At 47.3% G+C, this 12,500-nt stretch overlaps 30 non-coding genes and 12 pseudogenes across 30 annotated transcripts; all 42 read left to right on the forward strand.

Annotated features, from left to right (window-relative positions):
- The first annotated feature begins 24 nt into the window (after positions 1 to 24).
- On the forward strand, positions 25 to 133 carry LOC146284372 (5S ribosomal RNA; annotated as a pseudogene).
- A 188-nt stretch (positions 134 to 321) lies between these two features.
- LOC146284373 (5S ribosomal RNA) lies at positions 322 to 440 on the forward strand (annotated as a pseudogene).
- Positions 441 to 612: 172 nt separating this feature from the next.
- LOC146284374 (5S ribosomal RNA) lies at positions 613 to 731 on the forward strand (annotated as a pseudogene).
- A 228-nt stretch (positions 732 to 959) lies between these two features.
- On the forward strand, positions 960 to 1,078 carry LOC146284375 (5S ribosomal RNA). Its single transcript, XR_014759557.1, has one exon. It is a non-coding gene; the product is annotated as a 5S ribosomal RNA (ribosomal RNA).
- Positions 1,079 to 1,256: 178 nt separating this feature from the next.
- On the forward strand, positions 1,257 to 1,365 carry LOC146284376 (5S ribosomal RNA; annotated as a pseudogene).
- Positions 1,366 to 1,547: 182 nt separating this feature from the next.
- LOC146284377 (5S ribosomal RNA) lies at positions 1,548 to 1,666 on the forward strand (annotated as a pseudogene).
- A 172-nt stretch (positions 1,667 to 1,838) lies between these two features.
- LOC146284378 (5S ribosomal RNA) lies at positions 1,839 to 1,957 on the forward strand. Its single transcript, XR_014759558.1, has one exon. It is a non-coding gene; the product is annotated as a 5S ribosomal RNA (ribosomal RNA).
- Positions 1,958 to 2,131: 174 nt separating this feature from the next.
- Positions 2,132 to 2,250, forward strand: LOC146284379 (5S ribosomal RNA). Its single transcript, XR_014759559.1, has one exon. It is a non-coding gene; the product is annotated as a 5S ribosomal RNA (ribosomal RNA).
- A 172-nt stretch (positions 2,251 to 2,422) lies between these two features.
- On the forward strand, positions 2,423 to 2,541 carry LOC146284380 (5S ribosomal RNA). Its single transcript, XR_014759560.1, has one exon. It is a non-coding gene; the product is annotated as a 5S ribosomal RNA (ribosomal RNA).
- Positions 2,542 to 2,715: 174 nt separating this feature from the next.
- On the forward strand, positions 2,716 to 2,834 carry LOC146284381 (5S ribosomal RNA). Its single transcript, XR_014759561.1, has one exon. It is a non-coding gene; the product is annotated as a 5S ribosomal RNA (ribosomal RNA).
- A 176-nt stretch (positions 2,835 to 3,010) lies between these two features.
- LOC146284382 (5S ribosomal RNA) lies at positions 3,011 to 3,119 on the forward strand (annotated as a pseudogene).
- Positions 3,120 to 3,307: 188 nt separating this feature from the next.
- On the forward strand, positions 3,308 to 3,426 carry LOC146284383 (5S ribosomal RNA; annotated as a pseudogene).
- A 172-nt stretch (positions 3,427 to 3,598) lies between these two features.
- On the forward strand, positions 3,599 to 3,717 carry LOC146284384 (5S ribosomal RNA; annotated as a pseudogene).
- Positions 3,718 to 3,909: 192 nt separating this feature from the next.
- LOC146284385 (5S ribosomal RNA) lies at positions 3,910 to 4,028 on the forward strand. Its single transcript, XR_014759562.1, has one exon. It is a non-coding gene; the product is annotated as a 5S ribosomal RNA (ribosomal RNA).
- A 174-nt stretch (positions 4,029 to 4,202) lies between these two features.
- LOC146284386 (5S ribosomal RNA) lies at positions 4,203 to 4,321 on the forward strand. The gene has a single exon (XR_014759563.1). It is a non-coding gene; the product is annotated as a 5S ribosomal RNA (ribosomal RNA).
- Positions 4,322 to 4,493: 172 nt separating this feature from the next.
- On the forward strand, positions 4,494 to 4,612 carry LOC146284387 (5S ribosomal RNA; annotated as a pseudogene).
- Positions 4,613 to 4,858: 246 nt separating this feature from the next.
- Positions 4,859 to 4,977, forward strand: LOC146284388 (5S ribosomal RNA). The gene has a single exon (XR_014759564.1). It is a non-coding gene; the product is annotated as a 5S ribosomal RNA (ribosomal RNA).
- Positions 4,978 to 5,149: 172 nt separating this feature from the next.
- On the forward strand, positions 5,150 to 5,268 carry LOC146284389 (5S ribosomal RNA). The gene has a single exon (XR_014759566.1). It is a non-coding gene; the product is annotated as a 5S ribosomal RNA (ribosomal RNA).
- A 174-nt stretch (positions 5,269 to 5,442) lies between these two features.
- On the forward strand, positions 5,443 to 5,561 carry LOC146284390 (5S ribosomal RNA). Its single transcript, XR_014760776.1, has one exon. It is a non-coding gene; the product is annotated as a 5S ribosomal RNA (ribosomal RNA).
- A 194-nt stretch (positions 5,562 to 5,755) lies between these two features.
- Positions 5,756 to 5,874, forward strand: LOC146284391 (5S ribosomal RNA). The gene has a single exon (XR_014760626.1). It is a non-coding gene; the product is annotated as a 5S ribosomal RNA (ribosomal RNA).
- Positions 5,875 to 6,060: 186 nt separating this feature from the next.
- Positions 6,061 to 6,179, forward strand: LOC146284392 (5S ribosomal RNA). Its single transcript, XR_014760627.1, has one exon. It is a non-coding gene; the product is annotated as a 5S ribosomal RNA (ribosomal RNA).
- A 186-nt stretch (positions 6,180 to 6,365) lies between these two features.
- Positions 6,366 to 6,484, forward strand: LOC146284393 (5S ribosomal RNA). Its single transcript, XR_014759567.1, has one exon. It is a non-coding gene; the product is annotated as a 5S ribosomal RNA (ribosomal RNA).
- A 174-nt stretch (positions 6,485 to 6,658) lies between these two features.
- Positions 6,659 to 6,777, forward strand: LOC146284394 (5S ribosomal RNA). Its single transcript, XR_014759568.1, has one exon. It is a non-coding gene; the product is annotated as a 5S ribosomal RNA (ribosomal RNA).
- A 176-nt stretch (positions 6,778 to 6,953) lies between these two features.
- Positions 6,954 to 7,062, forward strand: LOC146284395 (5S ribosomal RNA; annotated as a pseudogene).
- Positions 7,063 to 7,250: 188 nt separating this feature from the next.
- LOC146284396 (5S ribosomal RNA) lies at positions 7,251 to 7,369 on the forward strand (annotated as a pseudogene).
- Positions 7,370 to 7,541: 172 nt separating this feature from the next.
- Positions 7,542 to 7,660, forward strand: LOC146284397 (5S ribosomal RNA; annotated as a pseudogene).
- A 232-nt stretch (positions 7,661 to 7,892) lies between these two features.
- On the forward strand, positions 7,893 to 8,011 carry LOC146284398 (5S ribosomal RNA). Its single transcript, XR_014759569.1, has one exon. It is a non-coding gene; the product is annotated as a 5S ribosomal RNA (ribosomal RNA).
- A 174-nt stretch (positions 8,012 to 8,185) lies between these two features.
- On the forward strand, positions 8,186 to 8,304 carry LOC146284399 (5S ribosomal RNA). The gene has a single exon (XR_014759570.1). It is a non-coding gene; the product is annotated as a 5S ribosomal RNA (ribosomal RNA).
- Positions 8,305 to 8,476: 172 nt separating this feature from the next.
- LOC146284400 (5S ribosomal RNA) lies at positions 8,477 to 8,595 on the forward strand. Its single transcript, XR_014759571.1, has one exon. It is a non-coding gene; the product is annotated as a 5S ribosomal RNA (ribosomal RNA).
- Positions 8,596 to 8,769: 174 nt separating this feature from the next.
- LOC146284401 (5S ribosomal RNA) lies at positions 8,770 to 8,888 on the forward strand. Its single transcript, XR_014760778.1, has one exon. It is a non-coding gene; the product is annotated as a 5S ribosomal RNA (ribosomal RNA).
- Positions 8,889 to 9,076: 188 nt separating this feature from the next.
- LOC146284402 (5S ribosomal RNA) lies at positions 9,077 to 9,195 on the forward strand. The gene has a single exon (XR_014760628.1). It is a non-coding gene; the product is annotated as a 5S ribosomal RNA (ribosomal RNA).
- Positions 9,196 to 9,383: 188 nt separating this feature from the next.
- LOC146284403 (5S ribosomal RNA) lies at positions 9,384 to 9,502 on the forward strand. Its single transcript, XR_014760629.1, has one exon. It is a non-coding gene; the product is annotated as a 5S ribosomal RNA (ribosomal RNA).
- A 176-nt stretch (positions 9,503 to 9,678) lies between these two features.
- On the forward strand, positions 9,679 to 9,797 carry LOC146284404 (5S ribosomal RNA). The gene has a single exon (XR_014760630.1). It is a non-coding gene; the product is annotated as a 5S ribosomal RNA (ribosomal RNA).
- A 172-nt stretch (positions 9,798 to 9,969) lies between these two features.
- On the forward strand, positions 9,970 to 10,088 carry LOC146284405 (5S ribosomal RNA). Its single transcript, XR_014759572.1, has one exon. It is a non-coding gene; the product is annotated as a 5S ribosomal RNA (ribosomal RNA).
- Positions 10,089 to 10,272: 184 nt separating this feature from the next.
- Positions 10,273 to 10,391, forward strand: LOC146284406 (5S ribosomal RNA). The gene has a single exon (XR_014759573.1). It is a non-coding gene; the product is annotated as a 5S ribosomal RNA (ribosomal RNA).
- A 188-nt stretch (positions 10,392 to 10,579) lies between these two features.
- LOC146284407 (5S ribosomal RNA) lies at positions 10,580 to 10,698 on the forward strand. The gene has a single exon (XR_014760631.1). It is a non-coding gene; the product is annotated as a 5S ribosomal RNA (ribosomal RNA).
- A 188-nt stretch (positions 10,699 to 10,886) lies between these two features.
- LOC146284408 (5S ribosomal RNA) lies at positions 10,887 to 11,005 on the forward strand. Its single transcript, XR_014760632.1, has one exon. It is a non-coding gene; the product is annotated as a 5S ribosomal RNA (ribosomal RNA).
- Positions 11,006 to 11,191: 186 nt separating this feature from the next.
- LOC146284409 (5S ribosomal RNA) lies at positions 11,192 to 11,310 on the forward strand. The gene has a single exon (XR_014761704.1). It is a non-coding gene; the product is annotated as a 5S ribosomal RNA (ribosomal RNA).
- A 186-nt stretch (positions 11,311 to 11,496) lies between these two features.
- Positions 11,497 to 11,615, forward strand: LOC146284410 (5S ribosomal RNA). Its single transcript, XR_014760634.1, has one exon. It is a non-coding gene; the product is annotated as a 5S ribosomal RNA (ribosomal RNA).
- Positions 11,616 to 11,793: 178 nt separating this feature from the next.
- On the forward strand, positions 11,794 to 11,912 carry LOC146284411 (5S ribosomal RNA). Its single transcript, XR_014761105.1, has one exon. It is a non-coding gene; the product is annotated as a 5S ribosomal RNA (ribosomal RNA).
- Positions 11,913 to 12,084: 172 nt separating this feature from the next.
- LOC146284412 (5S ribosomal RNA) lies at positions 12,085 to 12,203 on the forward strand. Its single transcript, XR_014761248.1, has one exon. It is a non-coding gene; the product is annotated as a 5S ribosomal RNA (ribosomal RNA).
- Positions 12,204 to 12,381: 178 nt separating this feature from the next.
- LOC146284413 (5S ribosomal RNA) lies at positions 12,382 to 12,500 on the forward strand. Its single transcript, XR_014759574.1, has one exon. It is a non-coding gene; the product is annotated as a 5S ribosomal RNA (ribosomal RNA).

Below are 12,500 nucleotides of genomic sequence, written 5' to 3' on the forward strand. Positions count from 1 at the left end.
GTAGCCTATGGTTGTCAACTTATTTAGTACGGCCATACCAGCCTGGCAACGCCTGATCTCGGAAGCTAAGCAGGGTCGGGCCTGGTTAGTACTTGGATGGGAGACCGCCTGGGAATACCAGGTGCTGTATGCTCTTTTGCTCATTCACTTAGAAACTGACATCTTGCAATATGCACAAGTAGTCCTTCATGAAAGGGGCTGGAAGCTGTTTTCATTTTGACACGAGAGAGAGAGAGAGAGAGAGAGAGAGAGAGAGACCACCTTGCATTGTCAATTGCTAAATCTGTATATGGATAAGTAGCCTATGGTTGTCAACTTATTTCGTACGGCCATACCAGCCTGGCAACGCCCGATCACGTCTGATCTCGTAAGCTAAGCAGGGTCGGGCCTGGTTAGTACTTGGATGGGAGACCGCCTGGGAATACCAGGTGCTGTATGCTCTTTTGCTCATTCACTTAGAAACTGACATCTTGCAATATGCACAAGTAGTCCTTCATGAAAGGGGCTGGAAGCTGTTTTCATTTTGACACGAGAGAGAGAGAGAGAGACCACCTTGCATTGTCAATTGCTAAATCTGTATATGGATAAGTAGCCTATGGTTGTCAACTTATTTCGTACGGCCATACCAGCCTGGCAACGCCCGCTCTCGTCTGATCTCGGAAGCTAAGCAGGGTCGGGCCTGGTTAGTACTTGGATGGGAGACCGCCTGGGAATACCAGGTGCTGTATGCTCTTTTGCTCATTCACTTAGAAACTGACATCTTGCAATATGCACAAGTAGTCCTTCATGAAAGGGGCTGGAAGCTGTTTTCATTTTGACACGAGAGAGAGAGAGAGAGAGAGAGAGAGAGAGAGAGAGAGAGAGAGAGAGAGAGAGAGAGAGAGAGAGAGAGAGACCACCTTGCATTGTCAATTGCTAAATCTGTATATGGATAAGTAGCCTATGGTTGTCAACTTATTTCGTACGGCCATACCAGCCTGGCAACGCCCGATCTCGTCTGATCTCGGAAGCTAAGCAGGGTCGGGCCTGGTTAGTACTTGGATGGGAGACCGCCTGGGAATACCAGGTGCTGTATGCTCTTTTGCTCATTCACTTAGAAACTGACATCTTGCAATATGCACAAGTAGTCCTTCATGAAAGGGGCTGGAAGCTGTTTTCATTTTGACACGAGAGAGAGAGAGAGAGAGAGAGACTACCTTGCATTGTCAATTGCTAAATCTGTATATGGATAAGTAGCCTATGGTTGTCAACTTATTTAGTACGGCCATACCAGCCTGGCAACGCCTGATCTCGGAAGCTAAGCAGGGTCGGGCCTGGTTAGTACTTGGATGGGAGACCGCCTGGGAATACCAGGTGCTGTATGCTCTTTTGCTCATTCACTTAGAAACTGACATCTTGCAATATGCACAAGTAGTCCTTCATGAAAGGGGCTGGAAGCTGTTTTCATTTTGACACGAGAGAGAGAGAGAGAGAGAGAGAGAGACCACCTTGCATTGTCAATTGCTAAATCTGTATATGGATAAGTAGCCTATGGTTGTCAACTTATTTCGTACGGCCATACCAGCCTGGCAACGCCCGATCACGTCTGATCTCGTAAGCTAAGCAGGGTCGGGCCTGGTTAGTACTTGGATGGGAGACCGCCTGGGAATACCAGGTGCTGTATGCTCTTTTGCTCATTCACTTAGAAACTGACATCTTGCAATATGCACAAGTAGTCCTTCATGAAAGGGGCTGGAAGCTGTTTTCATTTTGACACGAGAGAGAGAGAGAGAGACCACCTTGCATTGTCAATTGCTAAATCTGTATATGGATAAGTAGCCTATGGTTGTCAACTTATTTCGTACGGCCATACCAGCCTGGCAACGCCCGATCTCGTCTGATCTCGGAAGCTAAGCAGGGTCGGGCCTGGTTAGTACTTGGATGGGAGACCGCCTGGGAATACCAGGTGCTGTATGCTCTTTTGCTCATTCACTTAGAAACTGAAATCTTGCAATATGCACAAGTAGTCCTTCATGAAAGGGGCTGGAAGCTGTTTTCATTTTGACACGAGAGAGAGAGAGAGAGAGACCACCTTGCATTGTCAATTGCTAAATCTGTATATGGATAAGTAGCCTATGGTTGTCAACTTATTTCGTACGGCCATACCAGCCTGGCAACGCCCGATCTCGTCTGATCTCGGAAGCTAAGCAGGGTCGGGCCTGGTTAGTACTTGGATGGGAGACCGCCTGGGAATACCAGGTGCTGTATGCTCTTTTGCTCATTCACTTAGAAACTGAAATCTTGCAATATGCACAAGTAGTCCTTCATGAAAGGGGCTGGAAGCTGTTTTCATTTTGACACGAGAGAGAGAGAGAGAGACCACCTTGCATTGTCAATTGCTAAATCTGTATATGGATAAGTAGCCTATGGTTGTCAACTTATTTCGTACGGCCATACCAGCCTGGCAACGCCCGATCTCGTCTGATCTCGGAAGCTAAGCAGGGTCGGGCCTGGTTAGTACTTGGATGGGAGACCGCCTGGGAATACCAGGTGCTGTATGCTCTTGTGCTCATTCACTTAGAAACTGAAATCTTGCAATATGCACAAGTAGTCCTTCATGAAAGGGGCTGGAAGCTGTTTTCATTTTGACACGAGAGAGAGAGAGAGAGAGACTACCTTGCATTTTCAATTGCTAAATCTGTATATGGATAAGTAGCCTATGGTTGTCAACTTATTTCGTACGGCCATACCAGCCTGGCAACGCCCGATCTCGTCTGATCTCGGAAGCTAAGCAGGGTCGGGCCTGGTTAGTACTTGGATGGGAGACCGCCTGGGAATACCAGGTGCTGTATGCTCTTTTGCTCATTCACTTAAAAACTGACATCTTGCAATATGCACAAGTAGTCCTTCATGAAAGGGGCTGGAAGCTGTTTTCATTTTGACACGAGAGAGAGAGAGAGAGAGAGACTACCTTGCATTGTCAATTGCTAAATCTGTATATGGATAAGTAGCCTATGGTTGTCAACTTATTTAGTACGGCCATACCAGCCTGGCAACGCCTGATCTCGGAAGCTAAGCAGGGTCGGGCCTGGTTAGTACTTGGATGGGAGACCGCCTGGGAATACCAGGTGCTGTATGCTCTTTTGCTCATTCACTTAGAAACTGACATCTTGCAATATGCACAAGTAGTCCTTCATGAAAGGGGCTGGAAGCTGTTTTCATTTTGACACGAGAGAGAGAGAGAGAGAGAGAGAGAGAGAGAGACCACCTTGCATTGTCAATTGCTAAATCTGTATATGGATAAGTAGCCTATGGTTGTCAACTTATTTCGTACGGCCATACCAGCCTGGCAACGCCCGATCACGTCTGATCTCGTAAGCTAAGCAGGGTCGGGCCTGGTTAGTACTTGGATGGGAGACCGCCTGGGAATACCAGGTGCTGTATGCTCTTTTGCTCATTCACTTAGAAACTGACATCTTGCAATATGCACAAGTAGTCCTTCATGAAAGGGGCTGGAAGCTGTTTTCATTTTGACACGAGAGAGAGAGAGAGAGACCACCTTGCATTGTCAATTGCTAAATCTGTATATGGATAAGTAGCCTATGGTTGTCAACTTATTTCGTACGGCCATACCAGCCTGGCAACGCCCGCTCTCGTCTGATCTCGGAAGCTAAGCAGGGTCGGGCCTGGTTAGTACTTGGATGGGAGACCGCCTGGGAATACCAGGTGCTGTATGCTCTTTTGCTCATTCACTTAGAAACTGACATCTTGCAATATGCACAAGTAGTCCTTCATGAAAGGGGCTGGAAGCTGTTTTCATTTTGACACGAGAGAGAGAGAGAGAGAGAGAGAGAGAGAGAGAGAGACCACCTTGCATTGTCAATTGCTAAATCTGTATATGGATAAGTAGCCTATGGTTGTCAACTTATTTCGTACGGCCATACCAGCCTGGCAACGCCCGATCTCGTCTGATCTCGGAAGCTAAGCAGGGTCGGGCCTGGTTAGTACTTGGATGGGAGACCGCCTGGGAATACCAGGTGCTGTATGCTCTTTTGCTCATTCACTTAGAAACTGAAATCTTGCAATATGCACAAGTAGTCCTTCATGAAAGGGGCTGGAAGCTGTTTTCATTTTGACACGAGAGAGAGAGAGAGAGAGACCACCTTGCATTGTCAATTGCTAAATCTGTATATGGATAAGTAGCCTATGGTTGTCAACTTATTTCGTACGGCCATACCAGCCTGGCAACGCCCGATCTCGTCTGATCTCGGAAGCTAAGCAGGGTCGGGCCTGGTTAGTACTTGGATGGGAGACCGCCTGGGAATACCAGGTGCTGTATGCTCTTTTGCTCATTCACTTAGAAACTGAAATCTTGCAATATGCACAAGTAGTCCTTCATGAAAGGGGCTGGAAGCTGTTTTCATTTTGACACGAGAGAGAGAGAGAGAGACCACCTTGCATTGTCAATTGCTAAATCTGTATATGGATAAGTAGCCTATGGTTGTCAACTTATTTCGTACGGCCATACCAGCCTGGCAACGCCCGCTCTCGTCTGATCTCGGAAGCTAAGCAGGGTCGGGCCTGGTTAGTACTTGGATGGGAGACCGCCTGGGAATACCAGGTGCTGTATGCTCTTTTGCTCATTCACTTAGAAACTGACATCTTGCAATATGCACAAGTAGTCCTTCATGAAAGGGGCTGGAAGCTGTTTTCATTTTGACACGAGAGAGAGAGAGAGAGAGAGAGAGAGAGAGAGAGAGAGAGAGAGAGAGAGAGAGAGAGAGAGAGAGAGAGAGAGAGAGAGAGAGAGAGAGACCACCTTGCATTGTCAATTGCTAAATCTGTATATGGATAAGTAGCCTATGGTTGTCAACTTATTTCGTACGGCCATACCAGCCTGGCAACGCCCGATCTCGTCTGATCTCGGAAGCTAAGCAGGGTCGGGCCTGGTTAGTACTTGGATGGGAGACCGCCTGGGAATACCAGGTGCTGTATGCTCTTTTGCTCATTCACTTAGAAACTGAAATCTTGCAATATGCACAAGTAGTCCTTCATGAAAGGGGCTGGAAGCTGTTTTCATTTTGACACGAGAGAGAGAGAGAGAGACCACCTTGCATTGTCAATTGCTAAATCTGTATATGGATAAGTAGCCTATGGTTGTCAACTTATTTCGTACGGCCATACCAGCCTGGCAACGCCCGATCTCGTCTGATCTCGGAAGCTAAGCAGGGTCGGGCCTGGTTAGTACTTGGATGGGAGACCGCCTGGGAATACCAGGTGCTGTATGCTCTTTTGCTCATTAACTTAGAAACTGACATCTTGCAATATGCACAAGTAGTCCTTCATGAAAGGGGCTGGAAGCTGTTTTCATTTTGACACGAGAGAGAGAGAGAGAGAGACCACCTTGCATTGTCAATTGCTAAATCTGTATATGGATAAGTAGCCTATGGTTGTCAACTTATTTCGTACGGCCATACCAGCCTGGCCACGCCCGATCTCGTCTGATCTCGGAAGCTAAGCAGGGTCGGGCCTGGTTAGTACTTGGATGGGAGACCGCCTGGGAATACCAGGTGCTGTATGCTCTTTTGCTCATTCACTTAGAAACTGACATCTTGCAATATGCACAAGTAGTCCTTCATGAAAGGGGCTGGAAGCTGTTTTCATTTTGACACGAGAGAGAGAGAGAGAGAGAGAGAGAGAGAGAGAGAGAGACTACCTTGCATTGTCAATTGCTAAATCTGTATATGGATAAGTAGCCTATGGTTGTCAACTTATTTCGTACGGCCATACCAGCCTGGCAACGCCCGATCACGTCTGATCTCGGAAGCTAAGCAGGGTCGGGCCTGGTTAGTACTTGGATGGGAGACCGCCTGGGAATACCAGGTGCTGTATGCTCTTTTGCTCATTCACTTAGAAACTGACATCTTGCAATATGCACAAGTAGTCCTTCATGAAAGGGGCTGGAAGCTGTTTTCATTTTGACACGAGAGAGAGAGAGAGAGAGAGAGAGAGAGAGACCACCTTGCATTGTCAATTGCTAAATCTGTATATGGATAAGTAGCCTATGGTTGTCAACTTATTTCGTACGGCCATACCAGCCTGGCAACGCCCGATCACGTCTGATCTCGGAAGCTAAGCAGGGTCGGGCCTGGTTAGTACTTGGATGGGAGACCGCCTGGGAATACCAGGTGCTGTATGCTCTTTTGCTCATTCACATAGAAACTGACATCTTGCAATATGCACAAGTAGTCCTTCATGAAAGGGGCTGGAAGCTGTTTTCATTTTGACACGAGAGAGAGAGAGAGAGAGAGAGAGAGAGAGACTACCTTGCATTGTCAATTGCTAAATCTGTATATGGATAAGTAGCCTATGGTTGTCAACTTATTTCGTACGGCCATACCAGCCTGGCAACGCCCGATCTCGTCTGATCTCGGAAGCTAAGCAGGGTCGGGCCTGGTTAGTACTTGGATGGGAGACCGCCTGGGAATACCAGGTGCTGTATGCTCTTGTGCTCATTCACTTAGAAACTGAAATCTTGCAATATGCACAAGTAGTCCTTCATGAAAGGGGCTGGAAGCTGTTTTCATTTTGACACGAGAGAGAGAGAGAGAGAGACTACCTTGCATTTTCAATTGCTAAATCTGTATATGGATAAGTAGCCTATGGTTGTCAACTTATTTCGTACGGCCATACCAGCCTGGCAACGCCCGATCTCGTCTGATCTCGGAAGCTAAGCAGGGTCGGGCCTGGTTAGTACTTGGATGGGAGACCGCCTGGGAATACCAGGTGCTGTATGCTCTTTTGCTCATTCACTTAGAAACTGACATCTTGCAATATGCACAAGTAGTCCTTCATGAAAGGGGCTGGAAGCTGTTTTCATTTTGACACGAGAGAGAGAGAGAGAGAGAGACTACCTTGCATTGTCAATTGCTAAATCTGTATATGGATAAGTAGCCTATGGTTGTCAACTTATTTAGTACGGCCATACCAGCCTGGCAACGCCTGATCTCGGAAGCTAAGCAGGGTCGGGCCTGGTTAGTACTTGGATGGGAGACCGCCTGGGAATACCAGGTGCTGTATGCTCTTTTGCTCATTCACTTAGAAACTGACATCTTGCAATATGCACAAGTAGTCCTTCATGAAAGGGGCTGGAAGCTGTTTTCATTTTGACACGAGAGAGAGAGAGAGAGAGAGAGAGAGAGAGAGACCACCTTGCATTGTCAATTGCTAAATCTGTATATGGATAAGTAGCCTATGGTTGTCAACTTATTTCGTACGGCCATACCAGCCTGGCAACGCCCGATCACGTCTGATCTCGTAAGCTAAGCAGGGTCGGGCCTGGTTAGTACTTGGATGGGAGACCGCCTGGGAATACCAGGTGCTGTATGCTCTTTTGCTCATTCACTTAGAAACTGACATCTTGCAATATGCACAAGTAGTCCTTCATGAAAGGGGCTGGAAGCTGTTTTCATTTTGACACGAGAGAGAGAGAGAGAGACCACCTTGCATTGTCAATTGCTAAATCTGTATATGGATAAGTAGCCTATGGTTGTCAACTTATTTCGTACGGCCATACCAGCCTGGCAACGCCCGCTCTCGTCTGATCTCGGAAGCTAAGCAGGGTCGGGCCTGGTTAGTACTTGGATGGGAGACCGCCTGGGAATACCAGGTGCTGTATGCTCTTTTGCTCATTCACTTAGAAACTGACATCTTGCAATATGCACAAGTAGTCCTTCATGAAAGGGGCTGGAAGCTGTTTTCATTTTGACACGAGAGAGAGAGAGAGAGAGAGAGAGAGAGAGAGAGAGAGAGAGAGAGAGAGAGAGAGAGAGAGAGAGAGAGAGAGAGACCACCTTGCATTGTCAATTGCTAAATCTGTATATGGATAAGTAGCCTATGGTTGTCAACTTATTTCGTACGGCCATACCAGCCTGGCAACGCCCGATCTCGTCTGATCTCGGAAGCTAAGCAGGGTCGGGCCTGGTTAGTACTTGGATGGGAGACCGCCTGGGAATACCAGGTGCTGTATGCTCTTTTGCTCATTCACTTAGAAACTGAAATCTTGCAATATGCACAAGTAGTCCTTCATGAAAGGGGCTGGAAGCTGTTTTCATTTTGACACGAGAGAGAGAGAGAGAGAGACCACCTTGCATTGTCAATTGCTAAATCTGTATATGGATAAGTAGCCTATGGTTGTCAACTTATTTCGTACGGCCATACCAGCCTGGCAACGCCCGATCTCGTCTGATCTCGGAAGCTAAGCAGGGTCGGGCCTGGTTAGTACTTGGATGGGAGACCGCCTGGGAATACCAGGTGCTGTATGCTCTTTTGCTCATTCACTTAGAAACTGAAATCTTGCAATATGCACAAGTAGTCCTTCATGAAAGGGGCTGGAAGCTGTTTTCATTTTGACACGAGAGAGAGAGAGAGAGACCACCTTGCATTGTCAATTGCTAAATCTGTATATGGATAAGTAGCCTATGGTTGTCAACTTATTTCGTACGGCCATACCAGCCTGGCAACGCCCGATCTCGTCTGATCTCGGAAGCTAAGCAGGGTCGGGCCTGGTTAGTACTTGGATGGGAGACCGCCTGGGAATACCAGGTGCTGTATGCTCTTTTGCTCATTAACTTAGAAACTGACATCTTGCAATATGCACAAGTAGTCCTTCATGAAAGGGGCTGGAAGCTGTTTTCATTTTGACACGAGAGAGAGAGAGAGAGAGACCACCTTGCATTGTCAATTGCTAAATCTGTATATGGATAAGTAGCCTATGGTTGTCAACTTATTTCGTACGGCCATACCAGCCTGGCCACGCCCGATCTCGTCTGATCTCGGAAGCTAAGCAGGGTCGGGCCTGGTTAGTACTTGGATGGGAGACCGCCTGGGAATACCAGGTGCTGTATGCTCTTTTGCTCATTCACTTAGAAACTGACATCTTGCAATATGCACAAGTAGTCCTTCATGAAAGGGGCTGGAAGCTGTTTTCATTTTGACACGAGAGAGAGAGAGAGAGAGAGAGAGAGAGAGAGACTACCTTGCATTGTCAATTGCTAAATCTGTATATGGATAAGTAGCCTATGGTTGTCAACTTATTTCGTACGGCCATACCAGCCTGGCAACGCCCGATCACGTCTGATCTCGGAAGCTAAGCAGGGTCGGGCCTGGTTAGTACTTGGATGGGAGACCGCCTGGGAATACCAGGTGCTGTATGCTCTTTTGCTCATTCACTTAGAAACTGACATCTTGCAATATGCACAAGTAGTCCTTCATGAAAGGGGCTGGAAGCTGTTTTCATTTTGACACGAGAGAGAGAGAGAGAGAGAGAGAGAGAGAGAGACCACCTTGCATTGTCAATTGCTAAATCTGTATATGGATAAGTAGCCTATGGTTGTCAACTTATTTCGTACGGCCATACCAGCCTGGCAACGCCCGATCACGTCTGATCTCGGAAGCTAAGCAGGGTCGGGCCTGGTTAGTACTTGGATGGGAGACCGCCTGGGAATACCAGGTGCTGTATGCTCTTTTGCTCATTCACTTAGAAACTGACATCTTGCAATATGCACAAGTAGTCCTTCATGAAAGGGGCTGGAAGCTGTTTTCATTTTGACACGAGAGAGAGAGAGAGAGAGAGACCACCTTGCATTGTCAATTGCTAAATCTGTATATGGATAAGTAGCCTATGGTTGTCAACTTATTTCGTACGGCCATACCAGCCTGGCAACGCCCGATCACGTCTGATCTCGGAAGCTAAGCAGGGTCGGGCCTGGTTAGTACTTGGATGGGAGACCGCCTGGGAATACCAGGTGCTGTATGCTCTTTTGCTCATTCACTTAGAAACTGAAATCTTGCAATATGCACAAGTAGTCCTTCATGAAAGGGGCTGGAAGCTGTTTTCATTTTGACACGAGAGAGAGAGAGAGAGACCACCTTGCATTGTCAATTGCTAAATCTGTATATGGATAAGTAGCCTATGGTTGTCAACTTATTTCGTACGGCCATACCAGCCTGGCAACGCCCGATCTCGTCTGATCTCGGAAGCTAAGCAGGGTCGGGCCTGGTTAGTACTTGGATGGGAGACCGCCTGGGAATACCAGGTGCTGTATGCTCTTTTGCTCATTCACTTAGAAACTGACATCTTGCAATATGCACAAGTAGTCCTTCATGAAAGGGGCTGGAAGCTGTTTTCATTTTGACACGAGAGAGAGAGAGAGAGAGAGAGAGAGAGACTACCTTGCATTGTCAATTGCTAAATCTGTATATGGATAAGTAGCCTATGGTTGTCAACTTATTTCGTACGGCCATACCAGCCTGGCAACGCCCGATCTCGTCTGATCTCGGAAGCTAAGCAGGGTCGGGCCTGGTTAGTACTTGGATGGGAGACCGCCTGGGAATACCAGGTGCTGTATGCTCTTTTGCTCATTCACTTAGAAACTGACATCTTGCAATATGCACAAGTAGTCCTTCATGAAAGGGGCTGGAAGCTGTTTTCATTTTGACACGAGAGAGAGAGAGAGAGAGAGAGAGAGAGAGAGACCACCTTGCATTGTCAATTGCTAAATCTGTATATGGATAAGTAGCCTATGGTTGTCAACTTATTTCGTACGGCCATACCAGCCTGGCAACGCCCGATCACGTCTGATCTCGGAAGCTAAGCAGGGTCGGGCCTGGTTAGTACTTGGATGGGAGACCGCCTGGGAATACCAGGTGCTGTATGCTCTTTTGCTCATTCACTTAGAAACTGACATCTTGCAATATGCACAAGTAGTCCTTCATGAAAGGGGCTGGAAGCTGTTTTCATTTTGACACGAGAGAGAGAGAGAGAGAGAGAGAGAGAGAGAGACCACCTTGCATTGTCAATTGCTAAATCTGTATATGGATAAGTAGCCTATGGTTGTCAACTTATTTCGTACGGCCATACCAGCCTGGCAACGCCCGATCACGTCTGATCTCGGAAGCTAAGCAGGGTCGGGCCTGGTTAGTACTTGGATGGGAGACCGCCTGGGAATACCAGGTGCTGTATGCTCTTTTGCTCATTCACTTAGAAACTGACATCTTGCAATATGCACAAGTAGTCCTTCATGAAAGGGGCTGGAAGCTGTTTTCATTTTGACACGAGAGAGAGAGAGAGAGAGAGAGAGAGAGAGACCACCTTGCATTGTCAATTGCTAAATCTGTATATGGATAAGTAGCCTATGGTTGTCAACTTATTTCGTACGGCCATACCAGCCTGGCAACGCCCGATCACGTCTGATCTCGGAAGCTAAGCAGGGTCGGGCCTGGTTAGTACTTGGATGGTAGACCGCCTGGGAATACCAGGTGCTGTATGCTCTTTTGCTCATTCACTTAGAAACTGACATCTTGCAATATGCACAAGTAGTCCTTCATGAAAGGGGCTGGAAGCTGTTTTCATTTTGACACGAGAGAGAGAGAGAGAGAGAGAGAGAGAGAGACCACCTTGCATTGTCAATTGCTAAATCTGTATATGGATAAGTAGCCTATGGTTGTCAACTTATTTCGTACGGCCATACCAGCCTGGCAACGCCCGATCACGTCTGATCTCGGAAGCTAAGCAGGGTCGGGCCTGGTTAGTACTTGGATGGGAGACCGCCTGGGAATACCAGGTGCTGTATGCTCTTTTGCTCATTCACTTAGAAACTGACATCTTGCAATATGCACAAGTAGTCCTTCATGAAAGGGGCTGGAAGCTGTTTTCATTTTGACACGAGAGAGAGAGAGAGAGAGAGAGACTACCTTGCATTGTCAATTGCTAAATCTGTATATGGATAAGTAGCCTATGGTTGTCAACTTATTTCGTACGGCCATACCAGCCTGGCAATGCCCGATCTCGTCTGATCTCGGAAGCTAAGCAGGGTCGGGCCTGGTTAGTACTTGGATGGGAGACCGCCTGGGAATACCAGGTGCTGTATGCTCTTTTGCTCATTCACTTAGAAACTGAAATCTTGCAATATGCACAAGTAGTCCTTCATGAAAGGGGCTGGAAGCTGTTTTCATTTTGACACGAGAGAGAGAGAGAGAGACCACCTTGCATTGTCAATTGCTAAATCTGTATATGGATAAGTAGCCTATGGTTGTCAACTTATTTCGTACGGCCATACCAGCCTGGCAACGCCTGATCTCGTCTGATCTCGGAAGCTAAGCAGGGTCGGGCCTGGTTAGTACTTGGATGGGAGACCGCCTGGGAATACCAGGTGCTGTATGCTCTTTTGCTCATTCACTTAGAAACTGACATCTTGCAATATGCACAAGTAGTCCTTCATGAAAGGGGCTGGAAGCTGTTTTCATTTTGACACGAGAGAGAGAGAGAGAGAGAGAGACTACCTTGCATTGTCAATTGCTAAATCTGTATATGGATAAGTAGCCTATGGTTGTCAACTTATTTCGTACGGCCATACCAGCCTGGCAACGCCCGATCTCGTCTGATCTCGGAAGCTAAGCAGGGTCGGGCCTGGTTAGTACTTGGATGGGAGACCGCCTGGGAATACCAGGTGCTGTATGCT

The sequence above is a fragment of the Hypomesus nipponensis genome, chromosome 6 (genome assembly GCF_054491055.1).
Source record: "Hypomesus nipponensis isolate SF chromosome 6, ASM5449105v1, whole genome shotgun sequence".
Taxonomy (NCBI): domain Eukaryota; kingdom Metazoa; phylum Chordata; class Actinopteri; order Osmeriformes; family Osmeridae; genus Hypomesus; species Hypomesus nipponensis.